Source organism: Nanorana parkeri, unplaced genomic scaffold (assembly GCF_000935625.1).
Source record: "Nanorana parkeri isolate BGI_ZX_2015 unplaced genomic scaffold, ASM93562v1 scaffold759, whole genome shotgun sequence".
Taxonomy (NCBI): domain Eukaryota; kingdom Metazoa; phylum Chordata; class Amphibia; order Anura; family Dicroglossidae; genus Nanorana; species Nanorana parkeri.
The window spans coordinates 432,762-440,502 of NW_017307027.1; the positions used below are offsets into that span (position 1 = coordinate 432,762).

Below are 7,741 nucleotides of genomic sequence, written 5' to 3' on the forward strand. Positions count from 1 at the left end.
GGGTTTTGATAAGGGCGGGGGGGGGGGGGGGAGTGAGAGAGATGGATCGACTGATGCTGAGAGCTTCTTGGCATCAGTCAGTCGGTCTCTTACATGCTTCCCTCCCTCCTCTCAACATCGATCGGTCTGTGTCTCTCACTCTCTCAGAGAAGGGGGTGGGGGATGAGTCAGATGCCGAAAAACTGAACACTGTGTGCTATCATTTTATTTAATTAGAGAAATGGATGATAATAAGGAATATGGGGAGGGGGGTGGGCCCATGCCTAAAGCTGTGTTAGGGACCCCAAAATTTCTGATAGCTGCCCTGAAGGCACATACTGTATAAATGCATATTATTTTAACAACAAACATCAACACATGGTTTAAAACAGTGTTATTAAAATGTAAATGGGGGTATTAGGGTGCTTATATGCATTTAAAAGTACTTTTTTGAGTCATGTCTTATTCATGGTGAGTGACATCAAATAAATGTAGGCTTTTCATGGTGCAGATGCTCTAAAACCCCATTTACAATACGTGCGTTTGTCTGTTTATTATTTCTTGCAATGAGCCTGTTCAATGCACCTATATATACACAAAGATTCTACTTATCTTATTTTTTAAAATAATTGTGCTAAGTGCAAACAAGCGCAGTAGATGTATAGCAAATAGATGTGAACTACCCACATAGAAATGAGTAGATTGATGCAAAAAAAAGCATTTTAGGACTATAAAAAATAGGAAAACTGGGAATGGGACTCTGGAAACATACTTAAATATATATATACTTTAAAAATATACTTTTGCTGTGCATACTTGGATTTATGTGTAAAGATCAGAGTCAGGGTAAAGTGTCTACATTGCCTACAGCAGTTAATTCATAGCTGACATTTTCTAATGTTCTAACATCCACATCAGTGTGGTGGCAGTTTAATGATTCAAAAAGCAGAGGAGAACAATAGTGATCAATCCCCTGAAGTGAGCTGGATTGAGTGGGCTTATAGACACTATTCACAAGCAAAAGACTCACGCTTTCACCTACACTAGCCAGTTTGTGAGTCCCCAAGGTTTTACCTTGTATTTGATACAAGTTGTCCGTGCTTTATATGCAATTTTTCTGATTCCACACACTCATGGAGCAGCCCCACGCTTTTGGATCCCACTGGCTCACGATCCACTAACCATTCCAGGTTGCCTGCAGTGTTCCCTCTCTATTACCTGACACTAGCAACCTGAAACATTGCCCCCTGCTTGACTCCACTTTTTTTGGTTCCTTACTTAGCTCTGTTGCATGTGGGCCTCCTACTCGGTTTTAACTAGAGGATTTCACTGCAGTAATGTAGCATCGCATTGGCCATATTGCAATTTTGCAGGCTCTGACCGTAGAAGATGTACAACCCCGATGCCAAAAAAGTTGGGACGCTGTGTAATATCTACCTAAACCCAGAATGCAATGATTTACAAATCTCGTAAACCCATATGGTATTCACAATAGAAAAAAGAATACATATCAAATGTTTACACTGAAAAAAAAAATTACCATTTAAAGAAAGAAATAAGGTAATGTTGAAGTTGATGGTAGCAACACGTCTCAAAAAAGTTGGGTAAGTGGTACTAACGAGGAAGAGCTGGAAGAATATTTTGCAACTAATTAGGTTAATTGACAACAGGTCAGTAACATGATTGGGTATAAAAAGAGCATCTTGGAGAGTCAGTGTCTCTCAGAGCAGAGGTTCACCAATCTGTAAAAACCTGTGTCTAAAAATTTCTTAACAGGCCCACCTGTCAGTTTTTCTGGCAGACCTGATCGACGGCCCAATGTTAAGGTGCCCATACACCTTACGATTATCGTACGATTTTCGTATGCGATTGACTTTTCGGCCGATAATCGTATGTGTGCATTGCAGTGTCCGACCGACTGTACTGTACAATCGTACGACTTTTGACGGTCAAGCATGTTTGAAAACTTTGCTAGATCGTACGATTTTCGCAAGGTTGCTGGTGTTTCCGTCCGTCAAAAGTCGTACGATCTACACTGTGCTTGTTCAAACGAAAATACGGCATATCAATTACCGCATTTCGTCCAGGTGCTTTTCGTTAATTGCGGCTAATTTAATCTTGCGATCATCGGGGCAGGATGGGGCTGCCGTACGAAAATCGTACGACTATTTGATCATTGGACGAAAAGTTTCGTCTAATAATCGTAAGGTGTATGGGCACCTTAAGTCTATAGACAGCTGGATTTAAACGGATGGGTTCAGATATTCCTACTTAAAGCTGGCCATACACCTTACAATTATCTGCAGATTTTCTGTGGTCAGATGGAAAAAGTGCAACAGATTGGCACAGGTGGAGATTACTCCATCCACACAGGTAAGTGTAGATGGAGGAATCTGTTGCACCTTTTCCATCTGACCACAGAAAATCTGTAGATAATTGTAAGGTGTATGGCCAGCTTATGACCTCCAGCTCTAGATGTAATTGTATTGACACTCTGCAGGTACATAAGTCTTTATTTTAATTTTAAAGCATCAGTGACTGCAGCTGTGAGATATTCTTGTGGGATTTACAGACTATAATATAATGCATTTATTAAGAACTCCAGTCTTATTTATGTGAACATGTCAGTTATTTTGAACTGTAAAATTGGACTTGCACATTTCAATTTGATTTCATAATCTCTGTTTATTTGCTTTTTATTTACCAAAATGATGTAGCTTAAAGGCCATACTATCCATTCATTTTGAGACAGGCCGATATTACTATTGATGACCAAAAAAAAGCCTTTTCTACATTCCCTTATGATTTTTAGTTAGCCCCTCTGTGATAGCAATAAAGTTAAGTGAAAATGAAAAAAAAAAACTATAAAGTAATAAAATTAAAAAAATAAGTACAAAATAATAAATAATAATCAAAATAAAAAAATAATAAAATAAATTATAGAACATAAAAACTAAAACATGAGATAAAAATGTGAAAAGGTTAAAAGAATACATTTAAATTAAAAAGTGGTAAAAAGCGTAGTGTGGTAGCTGGGCAGCAGCACTCTCTAAAACACAGTGTGCATTAAAGGTTCACTTTTGCAAATAATTTGGGAAAATTGAATTACTTGCTCAAATCTGGCCCCCTCTCTCTTCCCCCCTCCCATACTTACTTTTTGGCGAACAGTCCTTCCCCTCCGCCAATAAGGGTGTATTATCTGTTCCTCATACGGCCATCCAGTGCAGCCCTGCGCCATGGATTTTGAATTTTCCTTGCAAATTGCGAGCACTCGTTGGTCAGCTTAGTGCTTAGAGGATGAGTTCTTAACATGTGTAAATTCTGAGGGACATTTTTGTTGTTTAGTAAAAAATGTAACTGTTAATAGTATATTTGTTTGATCCAAACCAATCGCAGTTACAAGTTAGCTTCCAGGCTAATTAATTCTGAATGAAAAAAATAGTGAGCTCCAACTGGAATTGCCTTGTGGTTCTGGTATTCAGTGTAGAATTTAATGTCTTTTGTTGGACATTCACATTACAGTGTAGGTTAAAGAATTAAATATATTTTTACAAAGATCCTAGCATGGGTTTAAAGAACACATTTATTGGGGTTTACAGGGGTTGGTTGCATTGAAGCCATTGTAAAGGACATCTATTGGATTATTTTAGTTTCATATTTCATGGCACTGAGTGTGTCTGCACCATTCTTTAGGAAAAAAAAAAGCTCTCTTCATTTATTGTCTCCATCAGACAACTTCTAAATATGTGATTCATTCCACTATCCACCTGCTCACTTTTTAATAAAATAATAGGGGAATAGGACTGACTCATAGAAATTGTGCTTTAAATACATTAAGTAAATGTACTTTTTTTTTTCTTCTTTTTTTCTTCTGTTTATCAAGAGTTCTTAACACTCTTTCATTTCATTGGTTCCATGAAACTCTTGAGCAACATAATGAGTTTTCTGATTATTCACACATGCAGAAGGCACATAAAAACCAGTGAAGAGCTTCTTACAATAGAGTCTGCCATCACCTGGATGCACATAGATGTTCCTTTGTGAAACAAGAGGTTTCCTTTTTAGAATGTTCTTATAAGCCCCCTCCACCCTGTTCTAATCTACTGTACCTTTAGTCCCTACGCAATTGTACACAATGGTTTCCTTGTCCTGTGATTAATTGCGTTTTTCTGTTCATGCTATCTGTTATGCTATGGTAGAGAAGTGACTAAAGGGAATGCAAGGTAGGCCACTGCAGTTACACTCTTCATCAGGTCACATCAAGTTATGTAGTCGGTTACATGAGTAATGGGTGTGAAGCCATTTTACATTGCTGCTATGCAGTTGCAATGAAAAAATGTGGAAACCCTTTGGATCTAACCAGAGGTCTTTCTGAATAGCCTAGCGAAGCTAACCCCCCTCTAAGCAGCACAAATAAAAACTCATGTTTCTTTAGTGCTACGTTTGTGCTGTTTTGTGGTGTAAAAATTTAAATGTGTACAGCTTTTATTTTTAAGATAGTTGTTTTTTTCTTTGTTTAAGAGATTACCCAGCCCTCCTACAACAGCACAAATAAACGAAACCGGGCTGGTTGGTTAGTGCCACATTTGTGCTGGTTTGTGCCGTTTTAATCTCCATTCTATCGCCTTTAATCTTTGTGTTAGAAACTGTTTTTTAAAGGTCAATATAGGTCACCTAACCCCCCCTACAACTGCAAGAAGACATAAAACTGAGCTGGTTGGTTATTGCCACGTTTGTGGTAGTTTGTGCTGTTTAAAGGAGAACTATGAGGTGAGATAGAATCACTCATCCTCATAGTTCGAGCCGACGTGTGACAGTGAAACTGTCGCACGTCGTCTCAATAGATTGGGCAGTGAGCGAACACATAATGTCGCTCGCTCACTTCTCGATCATCTCCCTGCAGAGAGCGGTGACTGTCAGTCACGGTTTCCCGCAGGGATTCCCCCCTCCATGCTCCAATCCTCCAGCGCTGACTGGCGCAGGGGGCGGGTACAGCTGGCTCTACCTCCTAGATAGGCAGAACCAACTGTCACTCATGCAGCTGGGTGGATCTCAACCGTAATGTCGGGATCTGTCCTGGCTCCGGCAGTCTCAGTATATTGTGACCTGTAGCTCGTGATATACTGAGCTTTGTGTCACGGGAGGATGCTATTTTATGTCCGCCTGTGAACCTTAAGAGAACTATGGGGAAAAACATGCACCCCATAGTTCTCTTTTAAATGTATTTTCTATCTCCTAAGCCCCACCTGGAAAAAAAGAAGCCCAACCATAGCACTAACAAATAGTATATTTTTTCCCCAGATTTAATAACATGGTGTGCAAAGTGAGTTGGGTTTTATTAAATTAAAACAAATTGTTAAAAACCATAAAAAACCCCCATAAGAGCACTAATAAAAATTGTAGCAGCACAAACCAACATAAAACCAGCAATAACCAACCAGCCCAGTTTCATGTCTTTTGGCAGTTGTAGGGGGGCTGGGTGAACTTTGGTGACCTTTAATATACAAACGTGCAAAATTGGTGCCGCCTAGGTGTGAACCAGAGCTTAGACTGTGGACTTTAATGCTACCATTCCAGTGTACACATTTTCTTCTTGTTAAACCAGGACTGGACAAATGTGAGTTGTCATGCTGCGGTTGTGACTCGAAAAAGTCCTCCGGTGACAAGGGCATCCTACCTAATGTTTGATGACAGCCAGTAAAGTGACAGAAAAGGCAGCACTGAAGGCAGGAGTAGACATGGAAAAGAAGACATCAGTGGACAGAAAGGAATAAGCAGTACTGTGAATGAGACAGCAGGGAAAGAGAAAGAATGGGCTTGCTGTCCTTTTTCACAGAAGGCAGTGTGACACCATGGCAGACCTATGATATGCTCTACTTTTTAGATGAGACTTTATATACCACCTTCATCTCCACTTTTGAAGAAACCCTTCTCTATCCTGGAAAAGCATACCATCTACTTTGTAAATAATCACCATACCACACCATGTTGATCTCCACTGTTTGATACCTTACCACCTTACTTGATGGCACAATAGAATTACGACCTTTACCTTGGGGGAAGTTATGGATACCACCTTTTATCTTTGAGTAAGGGGAAGGGGTGGACACCCTCTTTGACAATGCTAGCATAAGAGCACAGCTAACTGGATACAGCTGTATCTTTGAACAATTTATAACTTCCAAAACCACCAATGTTCTTCCACCAGTGAGTGCTTTCATTGCAGCTGGCACTATTTTTTGGGGAAAATGTTTCTATGTTTTGTTTAAGCCATTTACTTGATTAACCTTTGTGTAATGGGTCTTGGTAGTTGTCTCATTGTTGCACCTTCCAGTTTATAATAAGGTTCAGATGACTGATTATGCCCCGATAATCTTCTGTAAAGCCTGGTTCACACTGGGCGTCTTGAAGCGTTTTTTTCTGCCCTAAAAAACGCTCAAAAATATGCCCCCCTTCCCCCCCCCAAAAAAAAATCCCATATATTTCTATGGCCCTGTTCACATCTGAGCGTTTTGTGGCAATAAGCAAAACGCCTATCGCTGGAAAAAGTACATGACCTTTTTTGGCATATTACAGCTTGTTTTGGCACCATAGACTTAATAGGAAACGCTTAAAACTGCGCTTTTGCTGTGTTTTTGCACGTTATATGCACGTTTGCTCATAAACATCCATGAGCTACAATCTGCTTACAAAAAACGCGCATTTTGATTTATGTGCAAAAAAGTGTAATAAAAACGCTGTCGCCTAGGTGTAAACCCAGACTAAATTATTGTAGATAATTTTGAGTTGTTTTACTTTAATTCAGTATAAGCCAGTTGCCGTCCGCCCGTTGAAAAAAAACTGCTGCATTAGCGTGTTGCCGTCTCCAGACGGTATTTTTTTTTCTGCTCGCCCGTGCCCCCTAGCACGCGTGCACGAGCAGAAAAAACCCATGCATTGCATAGAGCCATTACCGGCTGTTTAACATATACCCGATCGGCGGCTCTATAGCCAGCCGATCGTGTATATGTGCTGGTGTGTGCCCCCTCTCGTCTGCTGCTGCCGCCGCCCCCCCTCCTGAACCCTCACCTTCAATCCCAGGATCCGCTAGTCCACCTGCGGCCCGGGACCGGCTTGGGAGGGCGTCAGGAGGAAGAGGGAGGGAGATCAGCTCCTTGATGGTCTCCCTCCGCACTGTGAATGCAGCAGTGATGTGTATTACATCACTTCCGCATTCACCTGTCAGTCATCTATCGTGAAAAAGACAATTGCGCTACACACGTTGCATATCGCCTCGAACGTCACAGTGAGAGAAATCATTTTAGGGATCACCGATAACGTTTTTTGAGGTTTCGCGCGCACACGCATCCAATTTTAAGGCTTGGCATGTTTGGTGTCTTGTTACCCAACGTGTATCCAAACCTCTGTCATTGTCCTTAGTGGTGAGACAAGTTGTTTTACATGCTAGTTTGTGAGTGTGCCATGATGCCTTTCTACTGTTCTATTGTTACCCAACGTGACCCCGTCTTTTATATTTTACCATAAAATTGGGTAATAAATGTTTTATCATTTAATATAGGGGAAACAGTTTTTTTTTCAATGTATTTCAGTAATTTTTCCTTAAAGGAGAACTATGAGGTGAGTGCTTTTCACTCACCTCATAGTTCTAGCTGACTTGTGACAATGAGACTGTTACAGGTCGGCTCAGTAGATCGGGAGGTGAGCGAACACATACCGACATTCGCTCACCTCTCGATCCTGTCACAGCTTTCTGCCGTGACAT

At 40.6% G+C, this 7,741-nt stretch overlaps 1 protein-coding gene across 1 annotated transcript in view; it reads left to right on the forward strand.

The window, feature by feature from the left end:
* Positions 1-7,741, forward strand: part of DENND1B (DENN domain containing 1B) — a 191,639-nt gene that overhangs the window by 103,062 nt on the left and 80,836 nt on the right. The window lies entirely within an intron of this gene.